This window comes from Ambystoma mexicanum, chromosome 3p (assembly GCF_040938575.1).
Source record: "Ambystoma mexicanum isolate Mex_15411 chromosome 3p, UKY_AmexF1_1, whole genome shotgun sequence".
In the NCBI taxonomy this organism is placed as follows: Eukaryota; Metazoa; Chordata; class Amphibia; order Caudata; family Ambystomatidae; genus Ambystoma; species Ambystoma mexicanum.
Genome location: NC_090925.1, coordinates 822745446 through 822771985, shown reverse-complemented (window position 1 = coordinate 822771985; position 26540 = coordinate 822745446). Strand labels below are relative to the sequence as shown.

The following is a 26540-nucleotide window of genomic DNA, read 5'->3' as shown; positions in this document are numbered from 1 at the left end:
TTGCAGTAACGGCACTGAAGCCCAGGGAATTGTAAAAAGTAAGAACAAACCCTTGGAGCTTGGTAAGAACTGAACCGAAGATTAGTCGTGGTTGGCAAGTGGCATGTTTACATCTTCCCTCAATCTGATAATAAACCACTTAAGATATTGTCATGGAACATGAGAGTTTCAAGCACATTTTAGAAGTAGTTGTGACTTTAGATGTTATGACATTACAGCACAAAATGTTTGGCTGATGGAAACAACTTTTATTGATGGCAAGACATCAATCTTAAAATCTGCCACAAAAGGGCTGAGGCCATGGCCTATTGATACTCCTACTGAAAACTCAGTCCCTCCCAGCTCACTCTGGTGAAATTCTGGAACTGTTATCCAGCAGGCAACCTGCACTGCTTGTCTCAAAGAAACCTGGCTGGTGTCTAGCTCGGCGCCAACTCTGGTTAAAGCCATACCTTCTGATTACTGTATTATTCACATGACCGTCCGCCCCCACAGTGTGTAGGTGTGGTGGCTGCCATCTTTCGTGCTGATTATGTGTTAGGATACTTACCTCGGGTAAACGCTTCCGATCCTGGCGGTTTTACCCCAGGTTCCAGCTGCCGGGCGGATTGGTTTCCCGACGGTCATCCGTGCTTGTTCCTAAGAGATGCGGATGCACGCCGGGGAGACCAGACTTTGGCAGCTTGGGCTTGCGTGTCAAGCCTCGTTCTGCTGTCAAGGGACGTCGGCGTATGCGCGGTGCGGCATGCGCATCAAGCCTCGGTTCCATGGCGAGAGCTTCTTATTGCGCTCAAGTGCGGGAGCAAATCGCGTCTTAATGCGGTTCGTTCCTGACTCGCCGCTGCGCTCACCTACCTGTTTGTTCCTGTTCCAGCCTTTGTCCTGGGTCCGGGTTCTCCTTTTCTGGTGTCCTGCCTAGTCTCCCAGTCCTTGAGCCCCTGTGGAGTCCCGTTTCTTCCCCTTTGGATTCCCTGCCCTCTGGTCCCTTTTCCCAGTCTCCAGAGTTCCCTTGGGGCCCTTTTTCCTTGCTTCCAGATTTTTTCCTTTGGAGCCATCTCCCTTGGGTTCCCTCTCCTTGACTCCTGGCCTCCCCTTCTGGCTCCAGTTTCCCTTCAGCACCAGTTTTCCCGAGGGTCCTGCCTTCCTTGTACTCTCAGTTCCCAGTTCCTCTTGTTTTGGTTTCTCCCATGATTCTCTGCCTGTGCCTTCCAGCCAGGGTACCAGCTCCTGTTTTCTGCTGTTTTATCATCTGAGCTCCAGGATACTTCTGCGACATCTTATGGACTGAGTGCAACTGGCTAGTTTCATCGTACCTTGGAGTATCCATCTTCAGTCTTCAGATCTGGACATTCCTGAATCATCTACCTTCCCTGTCAGTGCTTGCACTGTCCTGGCGTCACGATAATCCGCAGGGAAGTGTCTCCGTGGCGTCAGGAGCGGATCCCCATCCATACCTGTTCTATCAGGGCTGGGTGGAGGTTGCTTCCTTACGTCATCTTTTCTTCATTTGACTTCCTGCAGCTACAGTCTGGCTTCTCCAGTTCGGCCGTCTTCAGGGAATACAGGAACGCAACGTCCACGCGACGTCCACCTTAACATTATGTCACTACTCAGCTACCTTGTCCCCACAAGCTCAACATGGAAGCTTTATTTTTTAGATGTGTTATGTCACCTTCATGTATCACCCACTTTGTGCTCATATATCATCTTCCTGGACCTATAGGACACTTTGGGAAATTTCTGCTTGAGCTAGTGGCGAATGTGAATTTACAATACACTCATTTAGTAGTACTAGGTGATCTCAATCTTTGCTTTAACCTGCCCAGATTGAGTGAGTTGTGCTCTTTTTTTGATAGTTTATCTGACCTTGACCTTCACCAACTGGTTCAAGGTCCTACTCACGTCCATGGTAACACTCTTGATTTGGTATTCTCCAAGGATTCATTGCTATGCCCTGAGCTTATAGAACCTGTTGTATGGTCCGACCATCATTTAGTGACCTGTTCATTTAAATCGGTGAGTCCCCTACTAAGCTTCTACCCCCAAAAATCTTACTAAGCCCCTGGCGCATGGTTGATACGGAAGTACTCAGCGCTCAAATAACTGCCAACTGTACCCCTTTAAGGCCACTATCGTTGAGTTCTCTTTCTCAGTCATTTCGAGATACCGCAGATGCATGTGCCCCGCTGAAATTGGTTCAGAGCCGTAGGATACCCTCCCAAGTTAAGACAGGCAAACGTAAATGGCGCAAGAATTATGACCCCAATCTTAGAGAAATATAAGTCCCTTCTCTCAATATACCTGGCTGACATTTAAACCGACAAAGCCAGCTTCTTTTCTTATAAGATTGAAACAACAATGTGTCAACCGAAAACTCTCTTCTCTATTGTGAAGTCACTGGCATCCTCTGAAACCCTCACTTCAAGGGTCAAACCATCTCAAAAGTTGTGTGATGATATTTCTCTTTTTTTTATTAACAAAATTGAAGTCATCTGCACCAATATATCTAAATCCTTGGCCACATCAATTCCTAATGTTCCTAAGCCGCCCCCTGTCTCTCCCAATGAACCCCTAACGAATTGGTCGTCCTTCCCCCTCTTCACCGAGGAGGAAGTCCTAGCGGCTATACAAAGAATTCAATCATCCTCCCCTGAGGATGCTATCCCTATTGAAATCATGAAGAAGATCGCTCCTGATCTCCTGGTTGAACTTACATCGGCAATAAATAACTCCTGCCAATCTGGGCTTGTCCCCCCAGAGTTGAAATCTGCAAGGGTTGTCCCCCTTCTGAAAAAGCCCTCACTCGACCCTACGGTCCCTGCTAATTTTCACCCGATTTCGCTGCTCCCTTTTCTTTCTAAGTTATTGGAATCATTAATAATCCCCTTAATATCTTCCTTTTTGGGATCTTCAAATGTCTTTAACCCCGCACAGGCAGGGTTCAGACCTGGTAGAGGCACTGAAAGCGTACGTGCAGGATGACATGTCTAGCTGGTTGCCGCAGGCAGGGTTGGAGCACTGATTCTGTTGGATCTTTCAGCCGCGTTTGACACGGTCGACCACCCCATCCTGCTGTCACGCCTAGAACAGATCGGAATATCTGGCCAGGTTCTTGCTTGGTTTACTTATTTTCTTTCAGAACACACTCAAGACTCTTGCTATGCCTCCGTTCCTTTCTTAGTCTTGTCTTCTCACCTGCGGTGTCCCGCAAAGCTCATCACTGTCCCCAAATTTGTTTAATATTTACATCTGGGTGCTGATGTGCCTCATCCGCGCCTACAGCCTCAATTGCTACTCGTACGCCAACGACACCCAAATCCTGATTTGTCTGGATCAGGATCAAGCTGAGGTGTCATCGTGCCTCCGTGACTGTTTGGGGGCCGTCAGCGATTGGATGGACCAGAACTGGCTCAAGCTCAACAGTGACAAGACCGAGGTGCTGTTGGTGGGCTGCCCCCCAGATCCCTCACTGTGGACCTCTGCCTTTTGGCCCTCCTCCCTGGGTCCCCTCCCCAGCCCAGTGAGTAAAGTGAAAAACCTGGGCGTTATCCTCTCTGCCTCCATGTCCATGTCAGATCAAGTAACGGCTATATGCCAAGCAGGACACCACCAACTCAGGGTTTTGAAGAAGGTTCTACCTCTGATATCCGAACGTATGCGCCCCCCCGGTAGTCGCAGCACTAGTACTTTCCTGCTTAGATTACTGCAATTCGTTGTATGTGTCGCAGCCAATTGGCTTGATACAACGGCTACAGCGCATACAGAATCTGGCGGCTAGGCTGGCGACGGGCACCCCATATGGAGCCCATATTACCCCAGTACTGTGCTCACTTCATTGGCTGCCAGTCTGCCAGCGTGTCCGCTTCAAGGCCCTGTGCATAGTCCATCGGCCATCCACGGTCAAGGGGCCGAGTTTCTGCAGGACAAATCCTCAAGCTATCGAAGAGCGGGACCTATGCTCTTTCACTGCGGACCTTCTTGTTGTCCCAAGATATCATTGTGCTAGGGTCGGAGGCAGGGACTTTTCTATAGCCGCGGCCACCCTTTGGAATGGTCTCCCCTCCGCAATGAGAAAAACTCCCAATCATATCGTTTTTAAAAGAGCGCTTAAGACCACTCTCTTCTAACACTTACTCTATGTGTCTCTGTTAATTGGTCAGTCCTCCCTCTGCAGCGCCATGATGCCTTTGGGCGACCCGTGCGCTTTACAAGTGCAGATAACATAACATAATATTGATGGTTTGTTGATTTTGAAAAAGATACATTTTATTGTTAAACTCTTTCCTGTTTGTCCCAATGTATTAGCTGTGGGCCTCACCTTTCTCCAACTGATGGGTATTAAGAAATTATATTGATTAACATTAATGATTTTCAGACAGATATTAGCAACTTTCGTCCAATGTGTTGTGTTGCCATTAGTAGAAGTCTGGTTGAACAGTAACTTGGAAGACGTGGTCATCAATACGGATGAATGAAATGCTACATGCTCAATACAACATGCTCTGTGTGGTCTTTCCTGGGGATTCACAAGGAGTTGGTGATAGATGCAAGATATAAACAGCAATGAGTGAATGTACCGGGTAAAGCATGGTCAGCACTGCTTGTAGCCTGGTATTTAATAAGGCTCAATGGACATGTTGAGGATAATAGGCGAGGGGATACACAAGAATTCACATGGATAGTATGTCAATTGTTGAGGTACATTTTGCATAACTGTCTCTGCTTAGAGCCAAATGCTTATCTATTTCCCCAAATGTGGTGAATGATCACTGTACATTGTCCATGATTTGTGAATGGGCGTTCTTAATGAAGAGGGAGCACAAATATTGGAGAACTGGAAATTCAATAAAAAAAGTTGCAAATGGACAACTAAAGAATTCTGACTATTTGAACAGGTATGTTTCTTTATCTACAACCGTACATATTTTGAACAGTAAACTGGCCGGCTTTCTTGATGATTCTAAAGCACTCTAGGAATATGTCAAACAGCATATTGGCCAACATGGAGGGGCATGGGGCCTCTTCAAGAGGGGATTTGCAACCCTTTGGTCAGGATATAGCAGACAAAAAGAAGGCTGTTAGGAATGACCAATGTTCATTCGAAATTTCTCACACACATTAAAATAGAAGTATAAACGGGGAGTTTACGTAAACAATGCCACTGTATGCAACATATACTATGTAAAAAAGGGTAAATAATGTGCGTATTAAGTAATGCTTCAGTGCATACACATTTGGCTCACCTGAACTGAGATTTCGAAAGAATCTGATTGTAATACACTAGGATGACATTTTTCTCCTCGGCGGAAGATGGAAGTGCCACCATTAATCCAACGTACCCAATTCGTAACATTCAAAATAATAATTGAAAACTACATCCAAAGGCACTCTCCAATGTGGTTTTAAGGCATGAACAGGAAACTTGGGTGATTATTTTGAAAAGCCTTTAGGATAATAATATTAATACTTCTATATTATCATCTTTGTAGTCCAAAGTCACGCTAATACCAATTTATGAAAAAGGCTACCAGGAGAAGGCCCAGAATTACAGTTTAATAGCACTCTTAGATGATACTAGTAAGACTGTTGCAGCACTTATATTAAATATGTGGGGTTTTGGTTGGGTATCCTTCCACCATGTGAGGCCAGTTTTAGAAAGCAGGGTCAGCTTCAGTAAATGGCCTTTGTCTAAAAACATTGTCAAGAAAGGCTTTAATTCAGGGGAAGGCATTGTTGTATGTGGCTTTTATAGAGTTTGCAGCCGTGTTTGATATAGATTTTCTTGGCCAATTAAAACCTACAGAGGAACAAAGCAGGGTTAGGTGTTGGACCGCTGCTCGTCTGCCTTTATATCACGGACTTCAGTGCAGCAAGGAAAGGAAATGTGTACCAACCCCATCGTGCTTTAGGTATTTAGTGATTCAGTCATACAACTCTCATAGACATACGACAGATATAAAGCACTTTGGTCATTCTTATCTTCCCACAATGCTCTATAATATGCAAAACCTAATTAGTTTTATTGGTGACACTTGACATTATCTTTGGAGTTCTTTCTAATCAATACACACATGCACTGTATTAAGCAATAACTTTTATATTCAAATACACAACAATTATTTTTTAAGTCGTTGCAGAAATTAGGGTTTTACCTTCAGAAAAGTAAAAGTTAACAATGATGGATCATTTTTCAATATTAAATGCGTGCCTATTCTTAAGTCAAGCACAGAGTTCCCACAGGTGGCACTAAAATGATGTTCTGAAGCACGCACTAATTACCCTCCCAGGCCCCGCATTTCACAGTCACAGAAGGGTGGGAACAACTGTGTGCCATTGCTGTAAAGAAGGTGCCCGTAAAGATATATCCATTCAGCCATCTTTACAGAATCTGCTCAGCGCTAAGGAGGCAAATGGATGGTTTAGCATGTGTCTTTGATGACATTTTACTGCACGCTCACTGCAAAGTATGGCACACAATGCATAACTGAGATGTTTATAAGTAATCTTTACATCAATTATATTTTAAATACAAGATAGGACCTTTACTGTGAAACCGTACTTTAAACAACAGCAGGACATCTATATGTATACCCAATCTCAAAATGTTAATATGTATTGTACAGTGCAACGAACTCTGGTGAGTTAACAAGCATTTAAAATTCTCCTAAATGCAAGCTGGCAAGGCCCATAGTCTAAACCACACCCACAAAAGTAATATTGTGCAGTCACACCTGATCCATTGCTCAGTTTTGCTCTTGGGGTGTTGAGTATTTTGGACAATGGCACAAACAGCAATGATGTAAACAGTATGCACCACTTAATTTATTATAAAAGGTGCCTGCATTGTGCATTTACGAGGAATGCTGTTGCTTCCCACACATGAATGTTCAGGGTCGCACTTATCCATTGCTTCACCATGAGAATGCACAGCCAATGATTCCAAGAACCTTTTCCAACTGTCTTTATTCTACTGAGGTGTTTATGCCCAGGCAGAGTTTAGAAATTTCACTTGTGATTTTTCAATATATATTTTAATGGCGTTCCAGCCCAAGAGATTGGAGGTACCTTGTCCGTAGCAGGTAACTTGCCTTATTTCCATTTTCCCCCTGCTAACACCAGAGCTGTACCAATGAGAAGGGGGATGAGTTATTTTGTATTCAACATTTGTATAAGATGTACTTGTACCACTTGTATATATTTTATATGGAAAAGTTACCATTTGACAAGACCGGATATAGACCTTTAGTTACGTTGCATTACTATTACAGACCAGTATAGATGCTTCTCAGAATGAAAGCAGGCAATTTGTGAGAGAAACCAGATATTAGCATTGAAACCAAAATTCTTCATTTCAACCTTCTCTCATTTGTGTCCAGTTGGCAGACAGCTCATATTCTGATCGCTTCCTCTGAAAGATTATCTGACCTAACCGAAAGTAGCCAATTGGCTGTAACAAGTACTAATGCACTCAAGTGTAGAACACACTGCCTTCTGCAAATCTTGGGCAGCAGCAATCTGAAAACACTCTTTCAACTAACATAACATAGAAGATGACAGGCTTGAATGAATAGAGAGGAAGCAATAATTTTCTAATCACTGAAACCGTATGGAGCAATAGGGGAAAAAAAGTGAGTGAAGGGGTGTAGTTTGGACAACGCAGGGAGAGTTTGTTGAAGGGGCAGAATCTGGTGAAGGTGCTGAGTCTGTCAGAAGTAGAGTAAAGTTGGGGCGGCGCACACATTTATTTTGGCCTAGGGCAGCAGAAAGCCTAAATACGCTACCGAGTGTGAGGGTCAGGATAGGACGTTTTGGAAACAAGGCTGGCATTTCAGTTAATGACATCCTGACACAGACAGATCCTTCATTTTTGTTTTTTAGGCAGGGAAGTTCCTCTTTAGAATGGGGCCAGAGAGGTATTTTCCCCAAACCATTTTTATTTAATAAATGTCTTTAACCAAAACCATGACAACTTTGTGTCTGGCTTTCATTTCTGTCCCCTCACATGCAGCAGATTCCAAACATGCAAATAAATACGTTATTAGCTGCCAAGCTATCTTTCTACATGTTGCCTACACGCACACACTTTCAAAATGGAAGAGGTGATCAGCTAGTGGGGCTAAAGGAAAGGGTAACTCAAACTTTCTCTTTTTTTGAGTAGAGGGAGCGAAGAAGAGTTTAAAAAATCACAAAGGTTTTCATATTGGGTTTCATTAATGGGTTTCACTTCTGAGCCCCCCCTGGAATCCCCACGGTCCCTGCAGAAACAGAAGCCGATTCAGTCTGCATTGGACCGTGAATGTCCTAAAATGGCCACCGCCGCAACTTCACAATTCAGCAGGAGCCTCAATGCTCCACAGAGCCAGGATTGCTATTGGCTATCTCCCACTGAAATGGGGAGGCCAGCCCCCAGCCAGATGGCGCAGCTGGCCTGTCTTAAAGGCCTGAATATAAGGCCATTGAGGGTCTCAGCCAGTCTCCGGTAAGACCGCTGCACCCTGCACGACCCACCCCAGACTCCGAGATCACCAAAATGCCTCTGTTCCATGTTTCGCACCTTTGGTTCATTGTAGAAGGTAAGCCTTACGATGCATCTCCCCCGATATGCTTCATGGACACAGTTCCAAAAATTCTTCAGTATGCTCGTTCTATCCACCTAACCGGCATGCCTGAGAACACCGCATTCCTCATGCCGGAGCTGAAGGGTGGCCACAGTCCGACTTCTGCAGCCACTGTAGAACTGAGGGTCCACCATGCTCGAAATCGCAACTTCAATACTGCCCAGCGTAGACACATCCGCAAGGTGAGCCATTAACAAAGCGCACTTTCAGGGCGAGCGCACATCGCTCCCCCGCCACACCAGCCCGGCAATTGTCCTGCTTTCTTGCCCTACTTCATGGCCATATTACCTACCCCACAACTATGTAATTACGAACTTGGCTTGCAGGCTACACCCGTAGTCCTCTTTTCCTCCCTCTGTCCAGCACAGAAACCTCAACCTACGTCAGAGGACTTGCTGAGTGCAGTCCTGTGCCCATACAGGTTCTAAAAGTGCTGGAAACACTTCTTCCAAAGAGAGCACACGCTCTAAACTCACCCGGGCTGACTACCAAACTCTCTTCACCCACAGTAATGCTAGAAATTGTACAACGTACTGCGCCTGATGATAAATGCTTCGCAAAACATCTGACTTTCACTATATTTGTTGCTCATAACTGGTTCTTGCCCTATGAATTATGTTAATGTTAATGTTAAAGGACATTTGTACCGCGCACTATCACCACCGAAGTGGTCCCTTGGCGCTCTGGCGGCTCTGAAAAAGGGGAGGAGAGGTGGTGGGTTAGTGGGAATATGCTGGAAAAGTGCAAGAGAGCAGTGATGTGCTGTTGGCAGCCTCAGCCCGGTGGATCCGTTGGCTGGGCTTGGGGGTGTTTTATGGTCCGTAGTCGTCGCGTGCAGTTGTGCAAGTTTATGTGTGGTTTGTTTTGTTGTTGCATTGTGAAGTTTGTGCGGATTGCTGCGTTTAAGGCTTGTGGTTTTGTTTGGTTATAATTTGAGAGGTGTCTGCAGAGGGATGGAATTGTTAGTTGGTTGGTTAGTTGGCATTGCTGTCCTTGCAATTGTGGGATTCCATCTAGGTGCGGTACATGCTAACAGTCACATTTCTATCGAGATGCCGCGCAAGCTAAAGTTCAGAATTCCATACTAGTGTGGCACAAGCTAACAGTCACATTTCTATCTAGATGCAACGCGGGTTAAGCTTGAGAATTAGATTTGGCGCAGACTAAACTTGAGAATTCCATCTAAGTGTGGCATATGCTAACAATCACATTTCTGAAATTCCATCTAAGTGTGGCATATGCTAACAATCATATTTCTATCTAGATGCAACACGGGCTAAGCTTGAGAATTCCATTTAGGTGTGGCCTATGCTAACAGTCATATTTCTTTCTAGATTCGGCGCAGACTAAACTTGAGAAATTCCATCTAAGTGTGGCATATGCTAACAATCATATTTCTGAAATTCCATCTAAGTGTGGCATCTGCTAACAATCACATTTCTGAAATTCCATCTAGGTGTGGCATATGCTAACAATCACATTCCTGTCTAGATTTGGCGCAGACTAAACTTGAGAATTCCATCTAAATGTGGCATATGCTAACAATCACATTTCTGAAATTCCATCTAAGTGTGGCATATGCTAACAATCATATTTCTATCTAGATGCAACACGGGCTGAGCTTGAGAATTCCATGTAGGTGTGGCATATGCTAAAAGTCATATTTCTTTCTAGATTCGGCGCAGACTAAACTTGAGAAATTCCATCTAAGTGTGGCATATGCTAACAATCACATTTCTGAAATTCCATCTAAGTGTGGCATATACTAACAATCATATTTCTAACTAGATGCAACACGGGCTGAGCTTGAGAATTCCATGTAGGTGTGGCATATGCTAACAGTCATATTTCTTTCTAGATTCGGCGCAGACTAAACTTGAGAAATTCCATCTAAGTGTGGCATATGCTAACAATCATATTTCTGAAATTCCATCTAAGTGTGGCATCTGCTAACAATCACATTTCTGAAATTCCATCTAGGTGTGGCATATGCTAACAATCACATTCCTGTCTAGATTTGGCGCAGACTAAACTTGAGAATTCCATCTAAGTGTGGCATATGCTAACAATCACATTTCTGAAATTCCATCTAGGTGTGGCATATGCTAACAATCACATTCCTGTCTAGATTTGGCGCAGACTAAACTTGAGAATTCCATCTAAATGTGGCATATGCTAACAATCACATTTCTGAAATTCCATCTAAAGTTTGGCATATGCTAACAATCATATTTCTATCTAGATGCAACACGGGCTGAGCTTGAGAATTCCATGTAGGTGTGGCATATGCTAAAAGTCATATTTCTTTCTAGATTCGGCGCAGACTAAACTTGAGAAATTCCATCTAAGTGTGGCATATGCTAACAATCACATTTCTGAAATTCCATCTAAGTGTGGCATATACTAACAATCATATTTCTATCTTGATGCAACACAGGCTAAGCTTGAGAATTCCATCTAAGTGTGGCATATACTAACAGTCATATTTCTGTCTAGATTTGGCACAGACTAAACTTGAAAAATTCCATCTAAGTGTGGCATATGCTAACAATCACATTTCTGAAATTCCATCTAAGTGTGGCATATGCTAACAATCACATTTCTGAAATTCCATCTAGGTGTGGCATATGCTAACAATCCCATTCCTGTCTAGATTTGGCACAGGCTAAACTTGAGAATTCCATCTAAGTGTGGCATATGCTAACAATCACATTCCTGTCTATATTTGGCGCAGACTAAACTTGAGAATTCCATCTAAGTGTGGCATATGCTAACAATCACATTCCTGTCTAGATTTGGCGCAGACTAAACTTGAGAAATTCCATTTAAGTGTGGCATATGCTAACAATCACATTTCTGAAATTCCATCTGAGTGTGGCATATGCTAACAATCACATTCCTGTCTATATTTGGCGCAGACTAAACTTGAGAATTCCATCTAAGTGTGGCATATGCTAACAATCACATTCCTGTCTATATTTGGCGCAGACTAAACTTGAGAATTCCATCTAAGTGTGGCATTTGCTAACAATCACATTCCTGTCTAGATTTGGCGCAGACTAAACTTGAGAAATTCCATCTAAGTGTGGCATATGCTAACAATCACATTCCTGTCTCTATTTGGCGCAGACTAAACTTGAGAATTCCATCTAAGTGTGGCATATGCTAACAATCACATTCCTGTCTAGATTTGGCGCAGACTAAACTTGAGAAATTCCATCTAAGTGTGGCATATGCTAACAATCACATTCCTGTCTAGATATGGCTCAGGCTAATCTTTGTGGTTCTCTCAGGGTATGGTACTGATTAACATTATACTGCAGACCATTCAAAGGTAAGTTAGAGTGGCAGGAGCTTTCTGGAGTAGAGTAATTGCTCTACCCCCCACCCATGCCAGCACTTACAGTTTTGTCGGTGTCTGGTGGCTTCATTGGCTTCCCCTGCTGACACCTGCAGACACATCTTGGAGCCGCCATTGTAGGAGCCGCCCTTGGCCTTGGGGCCCTTAGCCGCAGGGGCTGCCGGGCAGAGGGCTGCCCTGGGAGGGTTCATGATATGGGGGGAAATGGGGCTGGGGGGAGGGTCGGGAGGTCGGATTGGGCAGGGCAGGAATGGGACATGGGGAAAAGTGCATTTGAGCAAAGTCTTTCTGAAAATATTATCTGTACTACAAAGGAGGATCTAAACCCGACCAACAATTTATTATGCAATGTAACTAACGCCATTAGCCTTTTTAAAAATGCCATTTCCCCAGTAGAGTATGCCCTCTGCACCTTGACTGATACCATTAGCCCTGCTAAAAATGTTACATGTCCTGCAATCATTGCTGAAAACCCTGCTGGTAATGCTATTGCCCTAGTAGACCAAGCCTCATGCATAGTGACTAAATAAGAACATAATGATGTCCACGCTGCTGGAAAATGAAAAGAATATATTTTAAACGTTATTGCGTGTATCCATACAGATATCACATTCTTTTTTAAAAAAAAATTTTATTAACAAGTTGTTTTAATCAAGATAAACTTGATTTTTCAACAAATACATTACAAATACTTTAAAACAGGAAAATTACTTCAAGATAACATATGAACACATGCACATAAAATTAAAAAGGCAGTGATAATTCTTAAGTAAAATGATTCAAAAATCAGTTAAATGATAAAATAAATCATTACTCATGATCATGAAAAAGAAAAAAGAAAAATGTACAGCAATAAACATAGCACAACCAAAAGCCCTTATTTGCAAATCAGATAACATGCTCAAAATTTACTGCGGTTTGGACTTGTGACTAAGAGTTTCAAACTGTAAAGATACTTCAGAATGGCATATCTAATTGACTGTATATTAGAATGAAACAGTAACTCCCATAGTTTTTCAGTAGTTGTTATAACATAATCTTGTAACAGGGGTTTAAAGTGCAAGATTCTCTGCGTAAGTAATGAAGGACATTCTGTACAAAGATGTTTCATAGATTCAATGGCTGATTTGCAAAACCTGCATGGGAGCTCATCAACCGTTATTAGTTTACGCTTATACAATATTTCATGCGTTGGTCAAATGTTCAAACGAAAGCGCAGAAAATCATTTCGCAAACGTGAATCAGGGAAAATCATCAGATATTTTTCAATATTACCATATCGTTTCATATGAAGGGGATTGTCAGTGAATGTGCGGTATTGATTGCACGTACTTCTTGTTTGTATCCAATCAGACTCCCATAGGCGAGCCTTGGCATTGTTTGGATTCTCTATTAAAAGGCATGTAGATATGCCTGACTCACTAATGATCTCCTGCGCCTTCGTTCTCCAAGTCAGAGGAAAGACATCCTTTGAGGATAAGAGGCACTTCGCTATGATGTTAATGAGTCCGACCTTATCGGCCGCAATAAAGCATTTTCTAAAAAGGGAACACATTTTCCACTTATGCATAGCGTATAAAGATAACAATCCCAATTCATGTCTTACAATACAAATGGGTTGTGATAACGGGAGGCCCAGGACTCGTTTCCAATAACAACCCTCAATTACTGACCAGTAACTGTACGATTTTTTCAGGGCAGCTTCAGAACCATACGTTATTACTGGGACAAACCTCTGTTTGTAATAAGTTATTATTGGGAGTAAGGAAAACTTACAATATTTGATTTTAATTAGACGAGCCTGTGACCCTGCTGTCAATATTTTTTGTTTGACTCTCAATTCGTCAGCATTTAGACTGTAATTATGTGTGACAAAGGTGCCTAGGTAAATGTAGACGACACTGTGCTTAAAGTTGTCGATTGCAGAGGCCATTGGTGTTTGGTGCAACGTTGTTTTGATGTTCCAAATTGTATGACTTTCGTTTTCATTATGTTAACAGTTATGCAGTTTACCGCTGTGTATCTGTCTAGAATTTGCAATAAGACATGAAGACCATTTGCCGTCTTTGAGAAAAGCACCATATCGTCTGCATAAAGCAGATGTTTAATCTGGGTGTTGTTGATTTTTGGTGAATCTGTGACAGCAGATTCGAAATCTTGTCTTATGTCTGTAATGAAAAGATTGAATATTCACATTCAGAGTTGTCCCATTAAAAATCTGAGTGCAATCACAAAGAAAGGATATTTAGAACTGGAGATTTGTTTTTTCAAAAATAAAAAAATGTGAAAAAACATTAAAAAAAATACATACAAAGCATATACAAAAATGAGCCTTAATGAATATGTAATTAATCCGAATTTAAAAAAAAATAGAAACAAAATCCATCAAAATTTTAATTATAATGTGATCCATGAGAAATACAATTGGTGTTCTATATAGAATTAACTAATTTGTTAACTGTAGCAGGTCTGCATTGTGACTGACACCCTCGATAGAAATGCAATTTACTCTGTGTCTGATGTTCTTAACCTTGATGAAAATGTACTATGCAATACGTCTTGATGAAAATGCACTATGTAATACAAATACTGATAGCCCTGCCAAAGATGCTATTTGCCCAGTAGACCTTGCCTTATGGACTCACTATCATCAGCCCTGCTATAAATGCTGCCTGCCCCTTCTCTGATGCTCAAAGCCCTGCTGAGAATGTTACTTGGCCTGTAGACTATGCCCTAGGCACTTGCACTGATACCATTAGCCATATTAAAAATTTGATTCGCCCTGTAACTGATACGCTTAGCACTGCGTCAATTGCTACTTGCTCCATGATTATTGCTCAATGCCCCATGGTCAATGCCTTCAGCCCTGAAAACACAATCAACCCACATACATCCAACCCCTCCATGCCCTCTCATGACCTTGGTCAACGCCCGCTCCCTACCAGCCCATATGCTTGATATTCATGACCTCATAACAGGCAATCTGGACGCCTTGGCATTCAGAGAAACATGGCTACATGCAGCCTCTGGTCCTGCCCTCTCTCTAGCAATCCTGACTGGCTTCACCATTTTCAGGAATGATAGACTCAGCGCCAGAGGTGTTGCTCTCATTGCGAAGGACTCCCTTCAAAGAATGTTGCTCGACACCGCCATGAAGGGGAAAATGACTACCTCTTTCACTAGCACCTTCTCAATCCACATTAGCTACCGCCCTCCAGGTCCAATTCTAACATTTAAAAAAGACCTTCTCCACACATCAGGAACTAACATGAAGCCCTCATCGAAAGTGATACTCCTTGGTGATCTGAACCTCGGCCTCAATGACCATACAGACTTGCAGGCCTACTCTGTTGCAACTCCCTCAATGCACTTGAGGGAGCATAGCTCAGGGGCATCGTGCTCACCTTGGAAGCAAGACGACACAGAGCACCACAGGTTCGATCCCCAGGTCGCGCTTAGAAACCTCTGGGTATTAAGCACGTTATAAATAACATATGATATCATATATCACCATATACAGCCATTGCATCAGCTCTACTACCCATGCCAAAAGTCGCACCCTGGGTTGCAGACTTCAACTGCCAGGTCACTAATGGATCCAACTCACCCTGCCCATGGTCCGACCACCACATTATTGCCTTCTCGATCCCACACTCCAAGCACACCAATCCCCTCATCATACCTCTGCCACCTAAACTGGCACATAGTTCAAGCAAACTCACCAAAGATTGCATCTCAACCATTCTCAATTTTCTCAAACAGGAGCACCTCAGTTTGCATGACCCTAATGTACTAGAAAATGTATACACTATGATCCTAGTAATCATAGTAGACACCAATTCCCCCCAAGTGCCCTGAAAAGCCAAACCCACTGGACACATCAACTTGTGGTTCACGGCCGGCCTCATTGAATGCCAGAAAAAAAAACAACTTGCTGAAACAAATTGGAAAAAAACACCTTCAGATGCCTTGAGGCTAGTATTCACAAAGGCCTCCAAGGTGTACAAACAAGCTATCATTCATGCCAAATCCACCACTTTCAACTCTAGAATAACTAATTCCAAATCCAACATCAGAGAATTATTCAGCATTCTCAGAGAATACGAAACCGCCCTCAGCACGCCATACCACACTAACCAAACACAAAGTATGGTGCACCAATATACGAAATTCTGTGGTTCCAAAATTGACACTCTACACAAATAAATCTTTGCCAAACAATCCACTCTGAAACCTTCTTACCTGGCCCCAGCTGCCACTACCTCCCATACGGATACCAGCATATGCTTCCCACTATTTTGCTTCCAAAAAGTCTCAGAGCCGGAAGCCCTAGATATCTTAAAGAGTTTGAAACCCTCGAGATGCAAAGGGGATATATTCCTAGCCTCTCTCATCAAAGACCTAGCACCCATTTTCACTACCTTCATTAATGCCTCATTGTCTGCTAGCACAGTGCCCTCCAGTCTTAAGGAAGCCTGGGTTCTTCCCTTACTAAAAAAAACCCTCCCTAGACCCTGTAGTCCCAAATAACTACCAGCCAATCACTACTGCCCTCTTCCTTCTAAACATATTGGACAGAGCAGCCTATGTCCAAATTCAGCAGCACTCGGAAGCAAACCACATTTTGGAAGTTTGCCAGTCTGGATTCCGCCCAGACCATGGCACTGAGTCAGATCTCCTCGACCTTAAAAACCAGCTTTATGAGATCAGGGTTGAAGGGAAACCTGCCCTTCTTCTCCTTTTAGAACTGTCGGCAGCCTTTGATTTAGTGGATCACTAAATCCTATGCCACCATCTTACCACTTCTGCTTTATTCTCAACTGAATCCACAACCTGGATGACCTCCTTCCTGGAGAGCAGAACAATGAGAATGGTCCCTGAGAACGCCAGTGCTCCACTGACCCCAATCACCTGCAGTGTACTGCAATGATCATGCATCTCTCCCAAGCTATATAATATCTTTACTATATAGACTGCATCAGCATAGCATAGACCAACTTTGCTGATGATACGCAAATTCTCCTACTCATTTCCGGCGTTTACTGAAAAGGCGCCGACACACTTAACATGGCCTACTAGAACCATCCAAGCCTGTATGGCAATGCACAGCCTCTGTTTTAATTATGATAAAACAGACATCCTTTTTGTCGGACCCTCATCGGTTCTAAAAAAACAATACTAGATTCATCCCCTTGCAAGGGGAAACGCATTTGGTTTCACTATACTATTATTACTTTTCCAACCATATATTTATCATCAGATTCTTAATGATATTACTGTGAAAGGACACATTTATGTAATTGCATAATTGAACACATGCATTAAACAGAACGCGGACAGACCAACACAATAATTAAGCACGTTATGGAATGCATTCACATGCCTAAAGTGCGACGTCACGCTATTTACATGACATATTGCAAATATGGCGGTTTTCATTCTCTTTCTGCGCGCTGAATCCGACGATCATGCCGTTCTGGATGAAAACAGCCTGATGTAGGTACATCAAGCAATACTCAAATACGGTCAGACACTGAATGATTCAATGCTTACTGTGATGTAATTCACGTTCAAACAGGATGAAATTACCGATGCAACCTTGCTTAATTACAGGAGAGATTGGACAATATTGGAATATACGCCTACAACATCAATTGAAATAACTGGAACTACCACATGCTTGTACAAAAGCTTATAGGTATGGGCTCAGCACCAACTCCTTATTCATTTTCACTTATTATTGATATTACATCTTTTATATTCAATGGCTCATAGACAGATTCTGTGTTCACTTTAGATTCAATCAATCATCAGAAAACCAAGCCTGCTGCTGGCACAGCAAATGCAATACAGTAATCTTTTTATATTTGTACTCATCTCATATTAGGGTTGTGCAACACACTACTATCATCTTTGTACAGGTTCTAATCCCTCCAGTTTATTTATTTCAATTGTAATTATTGAATGCTCATTATGCACTGTGATATGCAGGATAAGCTTACTATTGAAAGGTGACTCAGGGTATGTGATTAATATACCATGCCATTTATTGTTGACAGAATTTTCACACTTTGCAAATATTACTTGTACATAAAATACTGCTTCTCAGAGGACACATTACTAATTTGTTTTTTCCTCCACTTTTTCCCCTCCCTTGTTTGCCCTCTGTTTCCATCATTTCTCCAATTGTGCCTTTATCACTATGCCAGCATTCATGTTTGCATATGTTCAACGTGGACTCCGTATTGACGCACTTCATAAGATTGAGAATTTCTCTGTTTATAAAATTTATATTTATGTTTTACCTTGGTATTCACACTATCGCTGAGGTTGGGAATTCATTATTTATCGTGTCTCTTGGGATTCACAATTCCGGTGGTGAAATGGCAATAATGATTTTCTTTGTAGTAATTATCATCAGCCTTGAAAAATACCCAGTAGGGCGAAACACGTGTTGGCTGGCTTTAGCACTGTTTGATATTATTTCCAATTTTATTGCACACCATTTGGACATCCCAAATACGCAGCGTTCAACATCGATGGTACCCAGATTCCAGTCTCCACCTCAGTGAAAACACTGGGGGTCTACCTTGATGCCACCCTCTAGCTGACACGCCAAGTGAATGCCATCTCTTCCTCGGCAGCGCACACGACTAAACTGATAAACACCTCCAGACCCTTCCTATCTGCAGATAGCTGGATAACCATTGCACGTGCAGTCATTTGCGCAAGATTGAACTACTGCAGACCATCCAATACAACGCTCTTCAAGTGCCGCTCAACATCCCTAAATCTGATCACAAATCAGCCACACGAAGAACCTTGCACTTGTTCCCAATTCAAGAACAAATCTTCTTCATAACCCTGTCTATTACGCACAAGTGCAGCTCCAAGTCTGTCCTACCCCCCCCCACCTCTCCCATAAGATCTGCAAGATTCACTCTTCTAGGCCCACCGGAACAACCTATTCCAACCGTTTTGTCCAGCTCAAATTCAAAAGCATAAAAGCGGTAGGGTCAAGTTTCCGTCCACAGCAGCTACACAATGGAACTCCCTTCCACCGCCATTGAGGGCAGAAGATTCCTTCCGAAGAGCTCTCAAAACCTGGCTGTTTTCCTAATTAGGGATCTGACACAAGATCCCTCCAAGTCATTACTGTTCTGCATGGAACTGCTAATGATCTGTATGTAACTGTAATACTATATGTTTGCATGTAACTGGTCTCTGTAACAGCACCTCGATGCCATCAGGTGTTTGTGCGCTTTATAATTGAATATATAAATTACTAAATCATTATTTCTCAAAGATGTTTTATTTGTTTCCTTTTTGAGTGGACGGAGGAAGGGTAAGGAAAAGAGTTTAAAAAGCACACAAAGGGTGTCAAAAGAGTGTTCACAAAAGGTTTCTCCTTCATCTTTTTTGGAGGAAGGATAAGGCAATGTGGTTTAAAAAAAAAGTCAAATGTTTTAATAGAGGTTTCCAGAAGAGATTTCTGCAGCTCACGTGCAGGACCAATCCCTTATACCGACCCTTCTCTTGGATGATTAGCTTAGGAAGTCTACATGGCTTCCTCCTACATAGAAGCAACTGATGGTCTAGGCTTCAATGCAAGGTCAACTCCCTCACCTGCAATTTGCATAGCGGATAATGGGGCTCCAAGAAGTCAGACTCTCCATGCCATGTTTGGAATTTCTGGCATGTGGCCAGGCAATTCTCAAGATATTTCAGATGGGAAGTAACAAGCACGTTCCTTCCATAGTATACAACTATGCAAGGAACACATATGTTTGGACACATCTTAAATGGTGTTTCTTCATCAAAAATGGAATCAGTGATATGTGTCCTGGTGTGCATCTGATGATTAAGGACTATGAATAAGGACTCCTTGCGTGCATTGAATACATGTTCACTGTATCAGGCTGCCGGACATCCATGAGCAAGCATCTAACTTCCCTGAAAGGAGCACCACAGATGTCTGACAGTACCATCCACTGCAAAATCCATCATTCTGTCCTGGAGTCTGCTAGAGATGTAAATACTGAGCAAGATATTTTTGTAGCATATCCAAATGTCAATCGGATAATACAGACTCAGAAGTCTGTCTGACAGTTTTTGTCACTGCTGTCTTCTGTCGCCTCCCAACCCCTCCCTGTAACAGCTACTGTCTGAATCCGTCCTTAGTTCTCATTTCCTAAATAAGGCATTCAATCTCAGGAGTGTCCAATGGACCATACTTCCTCGTAAACAAAACTACTTGTCAAAGCTCTTCGCTTTAACGGCAAATAATTGAAAATACAAATACTGCACTTAAAAGGATGTTGAAGACATACATGTATTTGTCAGCGCAAAATGTGTTCACTCATCTACCTTAAAATATTGTGGTAAGCTTGTGCCTCTCAAAAATGGCAGATGAAAGGTCAACCTTCTTACCTGAAAAATCAGGAAGTCTGTCCCCTTCCATCCCTAAGAAAAAAGAAAACAAGACGAATTACTGCAAGTTTCAGTATAGCAAACAGGAGAGCAATGTGCATAGCTGAAGTCGTGTGAAGTTTGAAGGGTTGGTGCAATGAAATCACGGTAAAGTGGCGTGGTGTACTGCAATATAAACTATACATCACAGAACCATTTTTCTTGACTATAATCTGATCCTCTGAGGCTCCTGGATGAGTGCTCTAAACCTCTAAGGTTCTGAGCAAACACTTCTAAGATGGCGAGATGTTCTAAAACTTGAAAAGTTTCTTTCCAAAGCGGCTTGAATGGCAGATGGCATGGCTGGACACCCGAGGAGCCAATGCATCCCGCAGACATGCTTAATTACTCAAAATAACTTTATTGAACGTCATTCCATGCTTAATTCCATCAGGCGCTTTGAAACACAATTTCTTGATGTATAAGTGCCTTACAAATGCACAATGAATAAATAAATACACAAATAACGGATACGCTGTACAAATCAGGCGTTTTTCAATATTGCATTTTATTGAGGTTTCTGTTGAAATTCAGAAGGAAAACCAAATGAGAGTAAATAAAGCATTCATTTTTCACATTACATAACATTTTAAAATCCATACTTCCTCGCACATACGTCACATACGTCACCATGGAGGATCAGATGGCCCGCCCTCTCCTTTGCCCTATTAGCGTAGACAGGCTGACTGACCGGAGAAGAGTCTTCACCTATCAGTCAGCATGCCCGCATTTGTGGAGGGGATACCCATCCGGTCCTCCGTAGGGCACATGGTGAGGGTGAGAGCAGGTGAGTGTTTATTTTATTTTATGTGATGGGTATGTATGTATGCATACAGGCCTACATTGCATGTAGGTTAGTCTTTCTAATCATGTTTACTTTACCCTTGATGCCAAGTAAAAAAAATTTGCCATTCCACATTAAGAAAATATATGCAGACTGGCACTGCTAATAGTACTCGTCTGCAAATACTATTTTAGCACTCAATACTCTCGGAGCGCCCTGAGCCCTTTGGGTGAGAGTTGCGCTATATAAAAACTACTTAGTTAGTTAGTTAGTGTGTGATAAGAAAATAAAACAGGTGTTCCACAATTGCCTGTGCTGGTTATTACAATAAAACCTGTCCAGAAGCTATTGGAATGCTAGTGCTCTCTCTACACCTGTTATAATGCTTAACTAAATATCAAATCACATTTTTGCAAACCAATGCGTCAATGGAAGAAATCAAAAGAAACCATTTTGGACATGAATGCATTTTGAAAATAACTAAGAAGACGGAATTATAATTATAAAATCCGGTCAACTCATGCAGACAATTTAAGAATTCCTGTTATCAGGCCAAGAATCTCAACTGTATTTTGAACATCATAACAAAAGGATGAACATAAATGCTTAATGCATGTTAGTTAAGTTCCATAGACACCGCACCACCCATGTAATTTAGGCCATTCTTTGCAAACATACCCCTAATGGGTTATTGTTTAAGAGTGACATATGGTCTTTCTGGTTAGCTGATCTTGTCACAGTCATAACAGCAATTTGTATTCCGGGACAGTTTATGTAGGGGAGTTTGGAAGATCGAGCAGTCATACACAAGAAGCAAAGTATGGTTCAGTACTATCTTTATTACGTGGTATTCTGCACAAGGTAGGATTGGTTAATGGCTACCTGTCCTGTGGGTGTGGGTGTACTTATAATGTAACTAGTCTGATCAAACAAGTTGAAGGTCAGGATAACCAAAAGGTAGTGATAGTAATAGTTGTTCCCCCACCCTGGAAATGTCACTAGTAGAAGTCCCTTCCTCAAATGGAGATGCCCAGAACTAGAAACTTAAATGGACCCAAACGTGGCCAACAGAAACACAAAAAAACTATTCTTGACAAGGACTTAGCCTTCTGGCTGCCATAGTCTAAAACAGTATGATCTAAGGCTTGGCTGAAACAATAGTTCAAAATCTATTCTGAAAAACCTTCCCTAATCTAATGCCATCAAAAGGTTGGCGCCTGGGGCAAGGCTCTCATCGCCAATAAATAGACTTGTCTTATCTCCAAGCCCCTGAGCTTTTGCAGTGGATGCATATCCTTTTCCCTATGCTTCCCATTGGGTGTTCACAATATTCTGGGATTTTCTGGTGACTCTTGTCAGAATGTCCTTCCAAGTTCCTGGGCCATAGGTTGGCCCTCTCCAGATGGCAGATGTTAAATTGGTCTTTAGTACTCTTCAACTCCTCAGTCGTTCCCTCATGTACCTTCACAGTTCATGACAGGTTTATCGCCTTCGACCATCAGGTATGGTGCTAATCTTCATTCAGAACACACTGGCACTATTCTGTTGCAGGTCTTCTCTAAGACTCCGAGTTCAGTGAACTGACCAGGCCTTTACCGGGACCTTGTTCTTCAGGACTGTCCGCAGAGTTCCTGCCTGGCTATATGCAGCATCAGGGTTTGAATAAAGCCCCCCCCCCCCACTTGTAGTTCTCCTTATACAGCTTCATAGCCAGTCTCCCTCCAGAAATGTAGGTTTCACTCCCTGGACTCTGCTTCTCTTCCAGGATTGTCCTTGAACAGAACTTTCAGCCTGCAGCTATTTAGCGTTCTATGTGAAAATGTCCCCAGGAACATGTAGTCATGTGAAAATGTAGCCAGCAAAAAGTGGCTTTTTTATATCTAGACATTCACTACAATCAAAACAAAGTGTGAAAATGTTGCCAGCAATAAGGTTGCAGAAAAAGCTATTTTCAAATACACAAAAGTGCATTGTTGTAACCCCGAAAATGACCCAAACATTTACTAAAACTATCACAACCATCCGAACTCCATTCCTAAACCTTCCCCTAACTCTAATTACTAGCATGAACTCTTGCAGAACACGAACCCTTCAGCACGCTAAAGCATTTTATCTGCATGTACTCAATACAAAATCAATGGAAAATGAAACGTGAACCAAACTCCAAACCCATGACCAACTCGTCACAAAGGACATAGCCCGGTTCCTAACCCAAACCCTTGCTCTAATCTTATCCTTAGGCTAACTGCAACTTTAACACTTAACCTAATGCTTACTTTACTCTAGCCACTAGAATTATCCTAATCCCTATCCTACACCCACATCACCAGCCCTCCCAACTTCTCTATCCCTTTCTTTAACACTCACCCAAACCATTACCTTATTAGCCCTAGCCTTCCAAGAACCCCTACCTGAACATGTACCATGACACTTAATCTAACTTAACGACTAACTAAACCCCCACATCACCAGCCCTGCAGCAACCATCCTGACTCTAAGGCCACAACCCCCCCATCAACCTTAACAAATATCCTAGCAGCACACATTTATTTACTACTTTTCAGCTACATTTTTTGACAACTTTTTGTTTGACAACGTTTTCATTGCAGAAGTATTTTCACCACAACATTTTCACTGACTGCATTTTTGCTGGCAACATATTCACCGGATACCCTCTTCAGTCATTGTTTCTACAAGGCCCTCTTCCTTATCTTCCTTCTGGACCTCCCGTTTTAACAAGGAGCTATAACAGGTATGTCTGACTTCACCAGGATGGTCACCTACTCTGGGCTTTCCCAGCCTTTTTATGGATTCCAGAGAGGAGCTGGACTTCCTCTCTGTTTTCACATAGATTATGCCCTTAGGGTATTTTAACTAGGGGGTCTGATTGGTTATTTTTCAAGAAACTTAAAATTTTTTAATTATCATTAGCTTAACTTGTGATTGGTAGAACAGTTGTACTAGCAAATTGTTTCTAATAAGTTTCGGCAAGGAGTTAAAAGGCAGGCGCGGTGTTCAGCACCACCTTGGAAGAGCTTTGGGTGTTTAGTGCAAGGTTGTGCGGTTCCACCATCTGGCTGTCTCACTGGATGTAGCGTGCCTGGAGACACTTGAGATGTGATTAACAGACCTCTCGATTCCTTGGCTCTCTTCCAGGTAATATTTAATTGCAAACAATATTGTGTCTGGAATTTCTTGCTGCGCAGAGAGGGGCTAGTGGGAGTAGCCAATGTCTTGCACTTTGTAGAATTTGTAGGAGCGGCTAATGGTTTGAGCTTGGATGGGTGGTGGGGGCGGCCAGTGTATTACACTTGGAAAATTGGAGGGCACCAATGAGCTGCAGCTAGATAGGGACACACTTGGAAGAACTTTGAGAGTACCAATGTACTAACCACCCTGCTCCTGCACTCCTCCAACATACCTCCCAGGTACTATACATGCCCTATGGACTAGCCAAACAACACACAAACACACACCAACATAACTAACATTTCCATACAAAAACAATCCCAGGCACTGGAACCTACCCCTACGGTTACAACAAGCCAGTGCACACAACCATAACTGCCAGCCAAACTACACATGAAACACGCGTAAAACACACACCTATCTTAACAAAGAACATATACAACAAAGAAACCAGGCATTGGGCCTCACCCACATGGATACAACAAGACAGTCCACGCAGTCAACCCATCTGCAAGCCAAAACACAAAGATGCCAGTTGGTCCAGGTTCTGGACCCATCCTATCATTATACCCTCACTAATCCACCCTGCCCTCTTTCTTGCAGAGCCATGTGAGTGCCTGGAAACCGCGCCAGTGGTGGTAACGGTGCACAGTATAAGAGAACATAACATACAATAGATGTTCTGCAGATGACGTGGTTTGTATCTTTGTCACAGAAGAATACGATCTCACATCAGTTAATACTTGTAGTGATACACGAAATTGCAACCTTGCCAATCAGGGCTTTAGATGACAGCATTAGCCGCTGAAAGCCAATAGTGTATTCAAAGTAAGTGCTAAAAATGCTGACAGTAGTCTGTTGTAGCACTTCCATTATGCAGTAGTGAGCTACAAGGGATATGCAGGCCTAGTATGAAATAGGTCACATTATGCATTGTTGATAGACCGGCAGGGAGAGGGTCCCTAGCTATGTAGCTAATAGGTATTTTTGGAGTGTTTGGAACATCATGGCACCTATATAGCGCTTAGATAGCCAGTCTTAAGCGCTATAAACACTAAGCTATGAGTGCATGCCTTTTAGAGCTTGCAGATGGGGTTAATACATCCCATCTTCCCTTAGAATATTCAGCCTCACTAACGGTAGCCCTGGCTCCAAGCTAATCTTCCTTTTCTCTGGGAAGGTACTGATAAGACATTCCTCAGCCAGCGCAGATGGGAACCAGGGAGGGGTAGGAGCGAGCAGGGTGCCTCTCAGAGAGAGTTGGGTTTTTTCCATGAGCCAGTTCCACAGGGAAAGTTCTGGAACTGTGCGTCATGGTGACTGACAGCAAGAGATTATAAAATATCCATGCACACATGACTCGGGGGGAGATCGTCCTGTGGACTTGATTCGTGTACAGTCAAGTGCCCGGAATTGGCTCTCACGGTGTCCTCCAGCATTGTTTTTCTATGAAAAGCCCAGGTCTCCCAGTGCTGATTAAAGGGACGTAAGACTGTGTTTCTCTATGTTTCTCTATATTTCTCTATATTTCTCTATGTTTATTTGCATTGTTCTAAGTTTATGCTTTGTAATATTCTTTAACTTGAATCCCAAATGTATATGAAATTCACTGCTTAGAATAAATATGCTAAAACTTTGAGGGTGTCATTTGTCACTAGCATGAGATCACTGCTCAGCACAATAGAACCTGTATTTTGGGCTGAATTGGGTATTTTTGCTCTCAAAGGGCTGGCCCCGAGGAAGATTTTGCCCATATCAAGACATTTGGTGGCAGCTTTGTGGGATTTGTGAAGAGCAGTGCCATGCTATGACATGACAGTGTGTGAGAGAACACAGTGTAGAGTGGGGAGCAGGCTGTCGCATTTCCTTGGTGGTCTCACTGCAGCTCTGAGACTTCAAAAAGGCAGCAATGTTGTGTCGGCTTGCCGTGGCCGATAGCTTGTGTGGTTAAGACTCCCTTCAGTAAATCAGTCGTGACTGACTTATTGCATGGGATTGGTGCCAGGGAGTACAAGGCGATAAACGAGCGGGAAATGGCTTTGTTTAAAGCACTCCGATGAATGGTTAAGAAAGATGTATGCTCAATTAGAAAAGAATTTTATCATGCGGTTTCCCCAGT

At 42.7% G+C, this 26540-nt stretch overlaps 1 long non-coding RNA gene across 1 annotated transcript in view; it reads right to left on the bottom strand.

Annotated features, from left to right (window-relative positions):
• Positions 1 to 20444, bottom strand: part of LOC138579621 (uncharacterized) — a 141062-nt gene extending 120618 nt beyond the window's left edge. Inside the window, exon 1 of the long non-coding RNA XR_011304099.1 lies at positions 20410 to 20444. This is a non-coding gene — a long non-coding RNA (uncharacterized lncRNA). The remainder of the gene's footprint in view (positions 1 to 20409) is intronic.
• Positions 20445 to 26540: the final 6096 nt, after the last annotated feature.